Source organism: Mustela nivalis (assembly GCF_964662115.1).
Source record: "Mustela nivalis genome assembly, chromosome: 3".
Classification (NCBI taxonomy): domain Eukaryota; kingdom Metazoa; phylum Chordata; class Mammalia; order Carnivora; family Mustelidae; genus Mustela; species Mustela nivalis.
In genome coordinates, this window is record NC_139022.1 from 149,410,154 (window position 1) to 149,429,068 (window position 18,915).

Sequence of the window (18,915 nt, forward strand, 5' to 3'; positions counted from 1 at the left end):
TTGGAAGACTAGATGTTGGACTTCTATAAGGATGCAAAGTGAGGTTCCATCCATAAGGCCACAAGGCAAGGGATCGTTGCTTGCACAGTCGGACACACTCAGAATCTTTACATTATCATTGGGAGGAACTGAGGAAGAGCAGAGGGAAGAATGGCATGGAGAGTGGCGTACAGAAGGCAACAGTCGACGCAGTGATAATTTAGCCTTCTCAGAAATATGGGGGGAGGAGTCAATCTAATCCCGGGGAATTCCAGAGATTTGGGAGACGTGGACACCCCTCAAAAAGTGTGGACTGAAACTTCAGGCTCTTTCTGTGGATGTTAAGAGAAATCCTATGGGAGGATTTAGATAGGGTTAGGTGTCCTACTATGGCTTCCCAAAGTGCCATGTTCATAGTATAAATGAAAATGTACAGGGGTTTAGAAGAAGAAGAAAGTCCACATACATTCATTCCCTTTTAGTTAAAATCTGTGCTTTAGTCCCAGACTTCTGAAGATCATCTCTTAAGCCAAAGGGGCCTTTGAATACCATATCAAACCAAAAACAAGAGGGCATTTTTAGAAAGGAAAGGGAAAGGCTTTTATTGTGTTTCACATTATTCTACATAAGACATCAATTCTATAAGTTGAAAGCTGTTTTATAACTTAAAAAGCCCCCAAATCTCTCTTTAGAGGAATTGTCCTAATGTACATAGGGCTGCTCTCCACTTTATGACTCTCCAAGCTACCACTCAGAGACAGTATCTTCCATATCTTTAAGTAGAATTGACCATTTCTTCTCTGGACATGATACCTACATGGTACCAGTTCATGGAGGAAAAGGGGAGCAGGACAAGGTATATCAGACCACCTAGCATAGTCTTGCTTCTTAACAAACAACTCTCAGTGGCTTAACACAATCCACTGGGCATCCACATGGGGTCCATCAGAGCCCAGTGGAATCTCCCAGTGGGTGACTCAGGGACACAGGCTCCTTCTATCTTATGACCATGCCACACCCAAGGCCTTCTGAGACACACATACTTAATAATTCTGTATAAAATAATTTAAATTTCCAGAATCAAAGACAGGCTGTGGTCAAATCCAAGAACTAAAAATGCCGCACCACCAACTACACCATTACCGCTGCTGTTCTGAATGCTCCCCACCCCTGCTCACCTCTTCTAATGCCGACTGTGCTCAGAATATGAAGTATGTATTTAATAAAAGGACATCTGGCTCGTTTTAATGTCTAAATTATCAAAATTTTATGCGTCCATGTCAGCCCCTGGTGTGTTTACTTTGAAACAGGTTCAAATAAAGTTCACTTGACAGAAAGCTGTGATGACTTTATGGCATTTATTAGCCTGCTCTACTGGTCAGAACATTAAGTGAAGTCAGCCGTCCTGTTCATTAGCGCCTTTTGGACATTATCTTACTGTAAGTATTTTTGAAAAGTCAGGGCTCGTTTTCTCTAGCTGTCACACAGAGGTGATCCTAGGGTAAAACAGGGCATTAAAATACTCTGGACTCCGGGGTATGACACACTTCAGTGCTGCCATAGTTTCTGCCGTGACTCAAAAGGGTAGCAGAGTTGGAGGGGATGGGTAAGATGTTGCCCTGGGACCTGATGTTTCATAAACCCCAGACTCACACCTTAATTGAAGCAGTGTTCCAACCCTTGAATAATCCTATCTGGGAGACTTCTGCATTCGAAATGCTTGATGGTCAATTGTGATGTCTCACGTCACCCATGTTGCTCTACAGTAGACGGTAGGCAAGGACTGATAGACATGACCATCCACTAGACTGGAACAAAAGAAGCAAATTCGAGAGCTATGATGTGTATTTCATTGTTATGAAAAAAAAAGAATAAAATTAAGCTCAGCTAATATTAATATAAAGCTTGTTGCTGTCAGACTTACCCAGACCTCTGTAACAGAAAGGGGTGAACTATTCTGAAGAAAATGTGGAAGTCCCACAGCCTTCAGGGAAAGCAGTTAAAAGGATTATACTGTAATTTTAATTCAAGTAATCCTTAGTTTAAAAATGGGAAAATTCTATAAAATATCCTTCTAAGAAACTGGGAATTGAATATAATAACATTGCCCCTATAAGCCCAAGTGATCCATTCCAAAGTCACAAAACTGACTTCTCCTGGTTTTGTTCACCTCGTTGGGAGGGGTAGAGAGCAATGGTCTCATAAGCTGATGTCACTTAAGATGTACCTGGGAGAAAAAATTAAAAGATAATTGTTTTATTTCTTTATTGTAAAGAAGGCAGTTTTTAGATGATTGGTAACACTTTTTAAAAAAAATCTCTGCTGTGGAAAGAGTATTTTGAAAATGGATGTTTGAAGAAGTTTCCATCATTATATGATTTTGAGGCAAAAAACAATGAAGTATGCAATGTTTAAAAACTTTGGAAAAAATCACCTGGATCTAAAATTTTCTGACTCATTTAAGATTTTTTTTTTTTCAAATGAGGGGTTTCAATGAATTTTGAACTCACTGGTAAAATTGTACAAAACCCAATTGTTTTGTATGAGTAACAAATTGACCCTGAGGACTATACAAATTAATCAGATCACCAAACAACCCTTTTATTTAGTTTGTGACTGAGATTTTAAAATAATATCTTGAGTTATTAAACATAGCCAATCATGCATTTGTTTTATTTGAGTTTGCATACATTTGTGGGGATGGTCCTCTACCATAATCACCAGTAGTAGTAAGTGTCACGAGGAATTACATAGAAATCAAGGGAAAAAAATACTGACTTACATTCAATTACATTCCTAACCTCCCCCCCCAAAAGCAAACAAAACAAACAAACAAACAAAAAAACAGTCCACCAGCCTGTGTGAATTCAGTTTTGTTTTTATTTTAGTTTTTATTTTGGTGGGGGAAAAAGGGTGGCTGCAAAGAACTAAAATTAAAATTAGTTTAAATTCATTTCTCCATATTATTTTTAGCTTCCATTTCATTTTTATTTAAAATTTAGTGCATTATAATAAAAATACATATACAATTATAAATTAATCAATATACATATTGATTATAAAAACATGCTTAACAGATACATGCTCAAATATTTTTTACTGATGAAGGAGTATAATAAAAATTTTAGAGGTACAATATAAGGCTACAAAGAAGGGTATACCAGTTTATGTATTAAATGAGCCTACAGTATAAGTATCATTGATCTCTGTGTCTCACCCTTACTCCTTAAAAATCTTGCTTCAACTTGCAAATTTATCCAATATGTCTTATAGAGATAATGAAAGAGTATACAAATGAAATTCCTATAATGTTCCCATCCAACCTACTGATTCTTTCAAGGAAACCCTAAACAAGTTCTGTGAAAATCAAGTATGGTGCCTAGTTAAACTTGTTACAAGTTAGACAAATATTTTTAGCATAGATAATTGTAATCCTATCAATCCTCAGATTTTTAGCCTCTGTCCACAGTGTGAAAACCAACGACTGCATTATAAATGACAATAATAGTAATAAATACAATTATTATATGTCATGTCATTTCACAAATTAAAAATAACTGAGTCTCTGAGAAGGCTATCACTTCAATGACATGAGCCCTAGATTTAGATTAAAGGGACCTGCTTTTTGTACTGATTCTCCTTATTATTACCTAATCGTAGATGAATCATTTACCTTTTTTCTGCTTCAGTTTCTCCACATGCAAATTGAAGCTATCTGCTCTATCTCAAAGGCCTGGTGAAGGCATCAGATAATATTTACATGCTCTGTATAAGCTATAATAATTAATATTTGATATAATTTGATAGGATCATGTTATTATTTTATCTTATAACCTATATACCACGATCAGACGTGAGGCTGTAGAAATAGAAAGATACACAAAGAACAGGAATATAGGTGCACCTGGGTCGCTCAGTTGTTAAACATCTGCCTTCGGCTCAGGTCATGATCACAGGGCCCCGGGGTTGACCCCCACATCGGGCTCCCTGCTCAGTGGGAAGCCTGGTTCCCCTGTTTGTGTTCTCTCTTTCTTTCTGTCAAACAAACAAATAAAATTTTGTCTCTTTCTGTCAAACAAATAAATAAAATCTTTTTTAAAAAATAGGAATATAAAGATTAGAATACTCAATCAATAATAAGAAAAAAAAAGCATAGATTGGAAAGGCAGATGTGTTTTGATGGATTAAGTCCAAACCAGGTACAGATCTATGAAATGTACATTCTGCAATTGTAGCACAACTACTATTTATTTTCTACTTGAGTCCTAGATGAAGCTGATATTTGCAAGCACTCAGGTTATTTGTTATATAAACACTCATCTAGTAAATCAATCACAATTCAAAGCAGATGTACTCGTGGACTGTTGTTTTGAAAATAGATTGCTGCCCTAGGCTGTAATCATTATATCTAGCTGAGTTGGTGAAAGAAGTCACAAAGGTAGTTCTCTGAATTATTTAGCTTCATAATGAGTGATGTAATTTCTCTGAATTTTGTATTTTTACAAACATTTGGCTCCCTGGATCTGGGTTCCAAGAATTTTGCAGTGTTTAGTTGAGGTCATTATCATCTAACCCACTGCTGGTAGTAAAAAGCAATATAACTCATGATCAGCTTATAAATCTAATTCTCTTGCTCAATTTTATATGATTCTGAAGTGCTTTTACTGGACCACTGTCTTAGAATAACAGAAGTTGGCCTAATGATGACTATGAAAGGAGAACAGCGAACATTTTTTTTTTTAGAGTAAGCCTTTTTCTGTAAAGTATCAGATAGTAAATATTTTCAACTTTGTGGGTCATTCAGTCTTTGCTGCAACAACTCAAACTCTGACATTTTAGTGTAAAAGCAGCCATAGACAGTCTATGAACAAATGGGCAACACTGTGTGCCAATAAAACTTTATTTACAAAGAGAGACCATGGGCCAGATTAGACCTGCAAGACAGTTTGCCAGCCCTGATCTAGAGAATACTTGAGCCCTATAACAGGCATTACATTAATGAGTTTTATAGATTGTTTCATTTGCTTTATTCTAAAATAAAAATTAGCACCTACCTATTCTCAAACTAACTTCTTCATATTTTAACTAGTGCTGCACACATCTATACTTTTTGTACTCATTAAATATTTCTTAAAAGGAGGTATGTAGCTTCTTCCTCACAACACTTAATCTTACTCGAATTCGCTTTCTGCCCGGAGTAATTGGCTTTTACCTACAATCATTGTGCTGAGTTGAGTAAAAAGTGATGATGCTTTTCTTCTTAGAGTTCAAACTCAGAAAAAATATAGTCCAGACAAAAACAAAACATATCAAAAAGAATGAAATCTTGCCATTTGCAATGACATGGATGGAGCTAGACTTTATTATGCTAAGTGAAACAAGACAGTCAGAGAATGTCAATTGCCATATGATCTCACTCATATGTGGAACTTAAGAAAGAAAACAGATGAACACGTGGGAACGGGGAAAGGAAAAAAAGAAGGAAAGAAAAGAAAAAAGGACAGGGAAGAAAAGAGGGAAACAAACCATAAGTAACTCTTAACGACAGAGAACAAACTGAGGGTTGATGGAGGGAGGCAGGTGGGTGATGGGTTGGATGGATGATGGGTATTAAAGAGGGCACTTGTGATGAGCACTGGGTGTTGTATACAAGGGATGAATCACTGAATTCTATTCCAGAAAGTAATATGGCACTATATGTTAACTATTAAAATCTAAATTAAAAATAAATTATATTTAAAAATTAGAAAAAGAAAGAAAGAAAGAAGAAACAAAAGATACAGACTTCGGAGAGGGCCTGGCTCATGAGAGGTCTGGACCTCCCACCAGAATCATAAACATACAGGGGCCTTAACTGGGCTTTGCCATGTGTTCAGTCCAGGTGGTCTCAACAACACCATACTCAAGGCAGCATCCTTGGAGCAGCTCCCACTGTGGGAACAGTGGGAAAAATGTATATTTTGGAAAAGTAGGAGGTAAGGAGCCTCTGGTTGCCTGGATCCAGCTCTCAGGTCAAGATGTGGTCATGCTTGTTTGATTACCTCCTCCAACATAAAGCACCATACATAATTTCAGATACACATAATATCTGTATTTTATCTTTTCTTTCTCTTTTTTTTAAGATTTTATGTATTTATTTGACAGACAGAGATCACAAGTAGGCAGAGAGGCAGGCAGAGAGAGAGAGGAGGAAGCAGAATTCCCGCTGAGCAGAGAGCCCGATGTGGGGCTCAATCCCAGGACCCTGGGATCATGACCCAAGCTAAAGGCAGAGGCTGTAACCCACTGAGCCACCCAGGAGCCCCTCTATTTTATTTTTAATAATCCTTTTTATTTATCACATTTAGAAAACTTTTTATTAAAGGAGGCACCTAAGTCTTCACCCTATTTTTTTCTAAGTATACTTTCTTATAAATATTCAAATAAATCAGACATTTAGCTCACATTAGCTTACCATATTTTCATACTGTGTTCAATATTAACATGTTCAAAATTTGCTTTTAATATAAAAGTTAATTTTAAAATTCACCTTTTTTTCAATTTTTATAACGTGTTCTGGGATTTAAAAATCCTAATATACCAAGACTATTCAACATCTAGAAAATAATATTGATCCATTGAGGATCTTTTATAATTGCAAAAATAATGTTCTCTCATGGGAATAAGTTATCACTCTGATCTCACATTTATCTCTTTGGCCCCTCTTTCTAGATACCAAGGAAACCTTTAGTAATTGACAACCTATTGATGTGGGCTTGGCATTCAGCTCAGAATCTACAAGGACTGAGTACAACATAGATACTATCATCCTCTCATTAAGCGCTTTTCAGAAGAGTTCCTTTTAACACTGCAAATAACTATGATGAACAGGCTTTGAACTTACAGAAATGGGTATGTAAATGCACTTCCCAGAATAAAAAAGTTTTGTGTTTCTTACATGAAGGCTTGAATTACCTGCTTGATTATAAACAGGATAGTCAAAGCTTTAGCTTGTATAACAGTCTTGTCTTATGGTGTGTTTCCAATTTGGCAGACTACCATATCCATACATGCTTGATGGAGAAACTAACTTTTCCAGTGAACCACAGAAAGTCTCAGCTTATCTTAGTAGTTTTTATTATAAGTATTATATTCACACTTGTGTTCAATGTTCGTCTCAAATTCTGATGTATTGCTTTGCAGTGCCCGGAAGCAAAACACCTACTCTTGCCTTCTACCCTTCCAAGCCGATTCAAGCTTCCTCATGATTTGTTTCTAGTGCTTCTGTTTCATTAACCATAGATCTTTTTTTTTTCCTCACTTTTCATCTTTGCCTTCTACATTGTTTTCTGTTCATCTTTACTATCATACTTTTTCATTTCCAGTCAACCTAGCTTCTGTTTCAAGGGCACTTTTACAGTTTCTCAGTGGTCGCTCTCATGGGTCGGTTATCTGTATACTTCTTACACTTAACAAACATCTTACTAATTATATTAATGGGAAGAGAGGCATAACATTATTTGTTTAAGTAAATAAGCACTTCAAAATCTGTACAAGTACTAAAAACACTCTTAAACATGAATGCTTGTGTATTTTTAATTATTGAACAACTTAAATAAATGCTGAGGATGATACAATTCTTTTCAACGGTGACTACTTCCCACTTCTCAGAATCAATATTTATAAAAACAATGCATGTTTTCCACGTGATGGCAAGGAAGTGGAGTGCTTGCTGGCTGGATTGGTCAAGCGAAAACCATACCCATTTGAATCTGAGGGAATTTTATGGCACACTTAAGATGAAGTAGATGACAAAATTTTATATGCTATATTTTTCAAATTGTGTTTTGAAGGGCCTCTGCAATAAAAGAGCGTATCTAGTAGTTTTTAGAGCACTGAAAACACTGTGAGTGTGAGAAAAACAATAAAGATGTATTGCCAGCAGCCCAGAAGAAGGACTGCTTTTGTGTCAAGTCCTTCTTTGTTTTTAGTGTGTGGCAGGGTGCCTAGAACTTGGCCATCCAGAAAGTGTCTGTTCAACAAATATTGACTTCGTTACAAAGCAAAACCGAACAGCACAATGATCGAAATACCCCTATTACTAAAACACTATTCTGGACTTCTGAGAAACACAAAGTCCTTGAGAGAATTTATGGGAGGGGGGTATGCTCTTTCCTATGTGGTTTTTTATTGTGGTGTGTCTGATCCAAAGTGAGTTATAATTCTTACCAGGTCATTTAAAAATCCCTTCTTTTCTGAATTTTGTTGTAGAACTATTTAGTCGTATGAAGTAATGATTCTGAGTATTTTGTAAAGCATTCTTTCTATCTCAGCCCCAACTGTGTATCAGTCGTTTATAATTCTAAGTATTTATATATTTCCCAAAACTTCAATTTCTGGGCAGACTAATGAAAACTGTAACCAGAAGACCCACCATATTTAAAAATAATGCCCTAAGATTCTACCTTTTAATAAAGCACAGACCAAATCAACCAAATCAAGAATAAAGAGTGAGAATAAATGCTAGTCCTTAGCAAGGGGTATGGTTTCTCCCATTCCCATGCCAACCATCATTAGTCTGGGAATGACGGAAACTGGCTGACAGAAAGCAGAGAAGTATCTTTGGGTAATGAGATGGCAGGCATGTGGGGCATGGTTGGGTGGCTAACTTACCTGGCCAGTCCTTGTCTGTGACTTATTCATCCTAGAGTCCTCCTCTGCCTCCCTACATGGGTTAGCTCTCCCTGTCATGTGTTCCCATAGCAACCCGTCCTTCACAATTCATTTTATGCATCAGGTAAGTGTTTTTTTTTTTTTTTAAGATTTTATTTATTTATTTGACAGACTGAGATCACAAGTACGCAGAGAGGCAGGCAGGGGGGAGGAGGGGAGAAGCAGGCTCCGTGCTGAGCAGAGAGCCCGATGCGGGGCTCAATCCCAGGACCCAGGGATCATGACCTGAACCGAAAACAGAGGCTTTAACCCACTGAGCCACCCAGGTGCCCCACTTCAGGTATAATATTTGGCACATGCATCAACGTCTGCCATGTCAGATTATAAATTCCACAAAGGCAAACACCTCACCTATCTTGTTCATTGCTGTTGGCCCAACCACTGGGACAGTGCCTGACTTTTTGTCAGCATTCAGCAAATATTTATTGAATGCGTGAATTAATTAAAATGCAAACCACCTGGGAGATTAAAATTATGGGAATTGATCAGCTTGCTGCGGCGACTGCCAATATAATTTGAGTACAGGAACTAGAGAGGCTTTGCACATTAAAATCATCTCCCCTCCTTCCTCTCCAGGGTGTTTGAAATTCCACCTTTAAGGCATTGCCTCTATAAGACACAGTCAGATCAGATGAAATTTAAAACAAAGAACCCTGTTTTCGGTCTAGTAGCCTAAAATTATTTCTAATGGGAAAGTTCATCCAGGGCAAACTACACTGGAAGTTAGCAAAGAGGGTGGTGAAGAAGACCACCAGAAAGGTGCAGAGAGAAGGGAAGGGAAAGATGAATGGCGGTTTCACCTGGAGCCTGTGACCCTGCCTATGGCTGACTCCCGACCAGAAGGAGCCAGGGAAAGCTTGTGATAGCTCACACGTCAACTGATCTGGATGAGAGGCTTAAAAAATAGAAGTGCGGCTCAGGACAAAATGTGTCCCTTTGCTACTTTTCATCTGTCTGTTCCTGTTTATGCACATCGTATCATGTAGGGAACAATCTTTTCACACATCCTTCTCATTTTTTCATGATATTACCCTGAAAAGTGAACTTTGTGTACTTAAAGTTGTAAGAAAAACAGTCTAGAGGACAACTTGCTTTTAAAAATTAGTATGTAGTGCATTTACCTGGAAATGAATGGGTTTTGTCTACACTAGCAGACTTTTGTCTGCTTTTAAAAAGCACTAAGGGCTCAAAGTAAATGTAATATTCTTTGACTGAGAAGAACAAATTGTTCCCTTTCATATCATCAACCACATAACAGGATGAAAAGGGACATCCTTGACCCTGGAATCATTTGATTTTGATTTGTTATTGAATGTACATTGAAGGCCATTTTAAAATATAGTCATATACTATTAAGGAGTACTTAGATTTCTTAGTAAGAAGTCCAAAATGCATAGTTTTTTAAGTGTGAAATGAGAGATGAATCTTATCATTAAATATCAAGAAAGTCTTTGGATACTGGTGATGCGTATTGAAGTTCATTCCTTGAGAAATTAGACTTTAAGATGTGGAAAGAATACAAATTCGAAAAGAAAGTTAAAAGCAATTAATAACCGATGATTAGGGCTAGAATCAAATTCCAAATTTTAAAAGTTATCTTAAAACTAAAAACAAAACAAAACAAAATAAACAAAAAACCTTCTGGGACATTTTATAAACCATTAATTTGATTCTTTACTACCTGAAGTAAGTAAGACATATGTGTTCCTACTCCTGGATAAATGACCACTAACAGATAAAAGTAACAAGAGGCCACGCCAGGGTTGAATTTAATTCTCTTAATATGCCCTTTTGCCTCAGAACATTTCATGGTTAAAGTGAATTCATTCCCATGTTAATATCAGTGAGACATGAAAGTGATTCTTTTCCCTAATCATACCATTGTATTCAACCCAACACTTGAAGAAACAATATCATTAACTGTGTGGAGAAACCAAGTAAGAATATTAGTCAAATAAAGGTATAAATCATTGCCTTCTTATAATTCAGCAATACAATTTTTTCTTTCCAGAATTCTTTGATACGAAGGTTTGGAAGCTGAAGTCCACCGAAGACAATAATTAGATGATGTCTTCTCTCTCTCATCACTGAACTAATAGGGCGTTTTGTGGATAAACTTCAAGAGCGCGGAGCAATGGTGTGCCCCCCTCGCATCCAGTAGACCCAGCCATAAGTCTAGGTAAGCCAATCACTAACGGTGCAACCAGAGGCAACCAGCTGCAAAATTTAAAACAAAAACATTTCCTGTGTTTAAAAGGAAGTATCCTGTACCCTTACCCTCACTTTCAGCCTCCTTACCCCCCCGCCAAGGCAGAAAAATCCCACAGAATGAAACTAAAGAGTGAAACAAATGGACCATGATTCCATTAATCATCCGTCTTCTTTTAAGCAAGTTGACTGAGCAAGAATTCACATTTGCAATATCCTAAGGAGGGATATGAAGATGTTAGGGAAGAGTCAAGTGAACAGAGCAGAAATGGAAAGGAAGGGGTAAGGTATATCAGAGTCTAGGGAACCCAGTCTGAAAAAAAGTGATTGGTGAACATGCAGTCAATTCACATATATAGCAAGCTTCTTAGAGAAGATGTGCACAGTATAAACTTCCAAAGCAAAACCTTTATCTTCTTATGACATTCCGTTATATTTAAGAGTATTCAAAGTTCAACAAAAAATTTGCAAAGTAAAGAACAGTTTTATATAAACCTAGCTCAGAAGTCAGTATGCCAAAGTACTTCAAAGATCTCTCTCTCTCTTTCTTTTTCTTTCTCTCCATATATATTTATATATAAATATATTCTATATATTCTATATATTATATATTCTATATATAATATATTACTATTACCATTTATTGCATCCTGCTTATTGCAGAAAATATTTTCATAACCTCCATGCAGCCCATCCCACCCCATTTAATATATTAAATATATATATAGAATATATTTATATATAAATATATATGGAGAGAATATATTATATATAAATATAAATATACTTATTTCAAGTCCCGAAGCCTATATATATAATATATATATATATATATATATATATGGATTTGAAAAGAGAAGCTTAAATATTATCTAGTCAAGCCTCTTAATTTTAAAGGAAAAAAAATCGAAGCCCAGATAGTTTATCATTTGCTAACTCACAGAACTAGTTAGAAATGAGGAGTTCTGATTCCCAGGTGGAAAAAACCACACACATCAGCAACCATGCCCGACGTTTCATTGATTCTAGTAGAAGCTTTGGTCTCACTCTCTCCAAAACTGTTGATCCATGGCCATTAGGCAGGTCTTCTCTTCTTCTAATTCATCCCCCCCAACACCAACTTTAAAATCAGATTATCCAAAATTTCTCTGCATGTCCAGTTTCCTAAATTCTCTTCAAGATTCTCCAATAAAATAATTTGCTTCAAGTTTTCTATTTAATGAAAAAACTCCACTCCAACCTCTAACAACTAGACTCCAACCAAGATGAGTCATCAGGTGAAACTATAGAAGCAAGAGAGGAACTTGTTTCAAGTCCTGAAGCCTTTCCTGAGGGCAGGGGATCAGATGGTTTAGCTAGAAGAACAGTGCCACCTTTTGGGAAAAGAGAGTATTGTTCCCTCAGATGCTTCTAAAATGGCTATTTAAAGGAATGTTCTCAAACTGAGAACACTCAAATTTAATCCTCTCTCTTTCTTTTATTTTCATTTATTTTGCTGACATCAAGTATAGAGAATTAGATTTGGGGTTAGTCGTAATCCTTATTCATGACATAGTCATCACTGTTGCATTGAAGGCAAGGTCTGCTTTTAGTTAGTTAGTTTTTGAATTAATAATTTTTAACAATGTAATAGGCCTGATGAACCCACCACCCCCAAACAAAGGCAGGGCCCCTGGCAATAACCTCCATGCAGCCCATCCCACCCCATGTCCTTGCCTGGCCCCCACCCAGAATGACGGGGCTCATGCAGGCCTGGACCGGATTTGAGGCACGTTTGTCGCAGGCAGCAACAGTTCTGAATGTTTTGTCATATTGAACTAACAGTTATTTTTCTAAGTATCACCACTGAACACTTGCATGATTTTTTAACAGATTAAAGATTGGGAAGTGGAGAAGCAAGAAGGCAGTTTGTTTAAGGCCTGAATTCTGGAGTCAGACCACTTTGGGTTTAACTTCAAGAGTCACTACTCACTACCACCACTTGCTTTCACCCTGACAAGATCTATAACTTCTCTTACATTTCATCATAATGAAGGACAATAGTAGCTAGTTCTGTGAGAATGTGCTCTTGCAATAATGAAAACTGGCCTAGTGCATAGCACAGAGAAAATGCTCAATATACGCAAGTTAGTATTCTTTCTTTTTTTTTTTTTAAGATTTTACTTATTTATTTGACAGGCAGAGATCACAAGTAGGCAGAAAAGCAGGCAGAGAGCCAGGAGGAAGCAGGCTCCCCACTGAGCAGGGAGCCCAATGCAGAGCTTGATGCGGGGCTCAATGTGGGGCTTGAGGACCCAGGACCCAGAACCCTGGGATCATGACCTGAGCTGAAGGCAGAGGCTTTAACCCACTAAGCCACCCAGGCACCCCACAAGTTAGTATTATTTCTATATATTAGTTAGTTATTATTTCTATCTACTAGTCTCTGGGAAGTACTTTTTTAAGTATTATGTTTAAAATATATAGTAATCACATTTCATAAAACAAATTTCATGTCATCGTGGATCTTTAATCCAAGGAGATGAGGACTATTATTACAGGTAATAATAACAATATGCTATATTTGTTGAAGCTACATGGTTTTTAGAATGTCTTTACTTCATCTGATACGTAGAAGAGTTCTATGAGGTATGATGGAGAAGGCAACATTATTTCAAATTTGGACAATTAAGATTTAGTGAAATTAAATAAGCGGTAAAAATGCATGGCACGCAGATGCCTGAAATCATCTGACATTCAATAATTCTGTCTTCCGGGTCCTCCATTTTGCTCTGAGAATGTGGGCAGTGTTTTAAGGACTCTCTCCTTTATGCAATCTGGTCTTATTTTGTTACTTGGAACAAGGTAGACCACTCTTTCCTAGCCAAGGAAATATAGCATATGGTTTCCTATCATGAACCATTTCTTTCAAAAATCAAACACACACCAAAACCTTTCCCTTAATTTATTTTTATTACTATTACCATTTATTGCATCCTGCTTATTGCAGAAAATATTTTCATTTCCTTGGAACCTGACACATGTCATTTGCCATTTCTCTTGTTTTAACCAGCAAGTCCTCCAAAGCATTCGAATGGCATTCAAATTCAGAAACAACCTTGTAAACTTTTCCTGAGGTGGAAGTGATTGGCCTAAACAGGCCTGTACTTCCTGATGCATCCTAATTTCTAGGTTAATAAAGACAGTTGTCTACTTAGAATTAAGAGCTTCATTATTTTATACTATTTTATTTTCAAGTTGAATTAACATGAAAAATAATATTTTGCAAATAAGTCAAAGTTTCTTTAGCTTGGCTAATATGAATAGACTTCTATCAGTACTTCAGAAATGTCTAATTTTACATTTAAGTGTTCAAGTCATTCTGTTTATATTCTATTTTCCATGCAACCATCAGAATTATACTTTATAATACAATGTGCCAATCATCCACTAAAAATGTTCTAATAGCTTTCATTGTTCTTTGAATTTGAATTCAAATTCCTTTCTGTGGTCTTCAAGGTTTATATAGCCTGATTGTCCTCTCCCCTTCTAGCTTCGTTCCCACCATTATCTCCTCCCTCAGTGCTCCACAGTTATTCTGATCTGTTTTCTACTCCTCTAGCCTTCCAAGATCTCTCTTTCTTTAGAGTCTTAGCATTGGAAGTTCAAGATGGTGGGGTGCTTCTTGCCATTCACTTCTCTGCTCAAAGATCATCTATTAATAAAGGATGTCTAGTTTATCTAGAGCACCCAATCTAGATTTTTCACCATCCCAAACAACTCCTTGTGTTATTCTTTGCATACATTACCTAAAATCATCTTGTTTTTGAGTGTATGGTTTCATTTTCTGTCTACTCCTATTAGAATATACCCCAAGTGAGAATAGTGAATTTGCATATCTTGTTTACCTCTGGTTCCTTAGCCTCTCTAAGGGTTCCTGGAATATAAGAAGTACTTAATCAATACTTAATGAAAACACAAATGTTGGGATGAATTGATAAGACATCTATGGACAATAGTCTTAAATCTCTCTCCCTTTGAACTCATTCTGTCCCCACGTGCCTTCATGTTTTGGAAATTGTAAGGTAAATAGTGATTCATTCCATAGTCTGCGGTGGGTAACCCTTCTTGTACTCCAGAGAATTAGATCTTCCTGTTTGTGAGTGATATAGTCACATCTCTCATGCTTACCTGGTTTCCCCAATGGGAAAACAATGCCAACATCTGCATATAAAAAAATGAAGTTTATTTTAAAAAAAACTAGTAGGTCAGACAAATGTGGTAAGAGATCTCACAGAACCAATGGAATGTAAACCCAAATGTAACCTTGTGGATTTCACAAGATAGATGAATGCATCTGAGGTAACATGATAGAGGGTCCACAGCTCCCTCTTCCTCCTGCCTCCACCTCCAGCCAAAGAGCCAACTTCTGAAAAGTCTCATAACCAATGAGTGACTTAGAAGTACAGTGCAAATCCTAGGGCTATTAAAGCAAAATAGAAGTAGGGACTTTCCCAAGTCTAGATGAACATAAACTTCTAAATTGAGGCCAGGACTGTCCTCTTTTCTGAGGGCGAGTGGATGTTTGAGTTAGCATTCTGTTTCAAAGCAAGAAAATCTAAATTACTGATGTTCTTTAAAAACTAGACATTGCTTTCTCTCTCATAAAATCTTCAGGGATTCCAGGTTCTTATCAACGTGCAACTCTGTCATTCTCAGCACGTGACTTTCTCCTCATCATCCATATACTGTTGAAACTCTAGCCAATGTGTCTGCATTTTAGCTGACAGGAAAAAGGGAATAAGAAAAGCACACCACCTCCCCTCCAGAATATTTCCATTAAGTCATACACAATGCCTCTATTACATCCCATTATCCAAACCTTAGTCATGAAACCATAATAGCTTCAAAAGGCCAGAAAATATTTAACCCAGGCAGCCATGACTGCAGCTACAAATGAGACATTTCAGTGAAAATAAAGGAACAGATCAGGGCTATCTGGTCTGAACTAGGAGCTTCTGCTATACAGAATAAAACCATCTTCTGGGGTTTTCTGCCCATAGTATTGAGTCTTCTACTTGCCCCATTTAGGAATCTCAAAATAAGAGTTGAGCTTGAAGCACTGCAGCATTGCTCTTTGGGGCAAAGCTGTTATAACTTATTCTGCATCTAGTTATTGTGCTCAATGTTGGCTAGTAGGAATGTAGGTTTGACACTCTAAGAACAAATACGACAACTTGAGGGCATAGGTCATTGTAACCAAACCAAAGGAGAGTCTGTCTGCCCAATTCACAGCAAGTCAAAAAAAACTGACACCAAACATCTGCAGTGAAGAAACATGGGCTCTTCACTGTTTGAGCATCACCCAGGAGAGGGGGGAACTGATGCTCTAAGTCTCAAATTCCCTGATGGCTTGCACACGAAGGTTCTTAAGGGCAGAATTTGGGGCAGATATCTCCTGAGAAGGTGAACACCAATGATTGGAGACCAGGAGATCGTGCTAGTGTTCTAGTGCTACTTCATCTGGTTTCCCTGGAGGTCTTCTTCATCTCAACAGACTTAGAATCTGGAAAAAAAAAATAGACATCTATATTATTTATGTTAGAGAATTTATTAGGTACATCTCGTGATTGAAATCGCTAGGGTAGTTCCGGTTATCTATTTGTCCTACAGGTTTCTTTGGATGATAAGCAAGCATTCCTATCCCTTGGGCCTAAGGCTGTGGGTGTCTTGGCCAGTCTGGTTATGCCTAAAGTTGATATGATCCCCCATTGTTCATTCTTTCATCTGAACTGAAAAGAAAAAAATTTAAAATTTTTATTTAAAAACTTAATTCCTCTGTTGTCATTTTATCAATGCACCTGGCATTAAAAATAAAAAACAAACAAACAAACAAACTTGGGCATAAGCCTTTAAGAGACACAAAACAGATTCCTTCCTGCCTACCTTTCCTTTTCTCTGTATCTCTTTCCTTGATGACTAAGCAGTCTCAGAGTTTCAGGGATCACCATATAGAAGGGTCAGCAAAGTATTGTCTGCTGGCCAAATTTAGCCCACTGCTTATTTTTATAAATAAAGTTTTTATGAGAACACAGACAAATCTATTCACCTATATATTGTCTATAACTGCTTTCATTCTCTAATAGCAAAACTGAATAGTGACAGAGATTGTTTGGCCCACAAAGCCAGAGATACCATGTGGCCGTTTTACAGAAAAGGTTCACCAATCCCTGACCTAGAATCTTGGACCAGGACATACTTTAGGGATGACCCAACGGATAGGTTCCCACCTTTGATCCTTCAAAAAATATAATACCTCTTTTCCCAAAATACCTTTTAATTAAAAGATTGTGTCTACTGAAATGTATTTGTTAATTAAATGATTTAATGCACAAAAAGACTTTTGATCAGAATAGCTGCTCAGCACAGGACAACTGGTGGGGCCACATAAAGATGCTATTGTTATTGCCATAAAAAGTAAAGAGATGGTTTTACACAGACATTGTACCCAAATTGAAGAGGATATATTTGATTTCAGTTAAGCTTTATTTAAAATACAGTAAGGTTTTCAGATTCCCTTGATATTCTAAAAGACTCAAAGATTCTCTCCAGGTTGAGAATCACATAGGTGAAGAAACCAGCCTAGAGGAGGCTCTTGGTCAATCCCACCAGTTAAGATTTAACAGCAAGACCCAGGTATCCAGACTCATCTTTCCATTCATTACTTTGCCTACTGCCTGAATGCATAAGAAACCAAGAAATAACAGGTAAGTCTCCTACTCTCTCACTAAATACACGCCAGTAAACGATATGTCAGAGGCCCTCACAGAAAGAGCGGGTTGGCTCTGAACATTGAAAAACCAATAAATCTCTTGGAAGGGTTTTGTTGTTTTTTTTTTGTTTTGTTTTGTTTTTCAAGAAAGACAGGAAAAAATATACTGTTTCAAAATGTTAATGGATAGCCAATCTGTTTCAACACCTAACTTTCTAAGTGCAACAAAACCAAAATACCCTTAATCATTACCAGAGTAAAACAACTATTGGAGTCTTCTGGGCTCTCCCAAGGAATTCAGGTGACTTTTTGGGATAGCTTCTTCTGCTTTTCAACATCACATTATCCCCCTGCCTAACTTTATCTATTTGCCAAAAACAAAAAACAAAAACAACAACAACAACAACAACAACAAAAAACGCATTCTTGTTATTGTGGTCTTCTTTCTTCACAGCATTGAAAATTTGCAGAATAATTTGTTCAAATTACCAGGAGTGATTCCAACTGTATCCTCCACATTTGCTGGCAACTTTGGAAGTGTTTTGCTTTGAAACAGGATTAAGCCTTTTACTAGTTGGATGAGGAAAAGGCCACACAAATTCCTTGGCAAAGAAGTCTCAGAATCAAACTGTTTTATTTTTCATTTTAAATGTATTTAGAGGTGATGTTGTTGTTCTTCTGTGGTTCATCATTCTATTTAGAAATAACTTAGAGTGTCAGCAAGGTGACAACAAGCATTATTTAAGAATCTTTTGCTGTTTTAATTTACTAGGGATACAAATGGAAAATAGAAACCAACAAAAACAACAAAAAATATTTTACCCTTTAAATGATCCAGAAATTATAATACTAAGAAACTCTAGTGACCACCTAATTCAACCTCCTAGAGAAGAAGACATTCAGCTAGTGTGGTCAAGGACTTGGCCGAGTTGTGGAAGGAAGAGCTCTGAAGAGGAAACCAGGAGAACTGGGTATTAGTAACCGTAAGACTATGGATAATCGAGCACTGCCTTTCTCATTCATAAAATGAGAGAGAGAGAAGATGACGTTGGAGAACATCTCCATCTGTTCAACTTTAAGACTCCATGACTTTGATGAGACTCTAGACCATTCTTAGACCCTATAGCTCATGATCTACAGTGCAGTGATATTTCTGCTAAATCATATAGTTACCTTCTCAGATTTGATCAAAGTAACCAAATTGGACTAACAGCTGTCTCCATAATCCATCTCCATGTCTTCTTTAGTACCATGGTATAACTATT

At 37.0% G+C, this 18,915-nt stretch overlaps 1 long non-coding RNA gene across 1 annotated transcript in view; it reads right to left on the bottom strand.

Annotated features, from left to right (window-relative positions):
- Positions 1-16,330: 16,330 nt before the first annotated feature.
- LOC309862211 overlaps positions 16,331-18,915 on the bottom strand; it is a 30,551-nt gene continuing 27,966 nt past the window's right edge. The window contains exon 3 of the long non-coding RNA XR_014310357.1: positions 16,331-16,444. This is a non-coding gene — a long non-coding RNA (uncharacterized lncRNA). The remainder of the gene's footprint in view (positions 16,445-18,915) is intronic.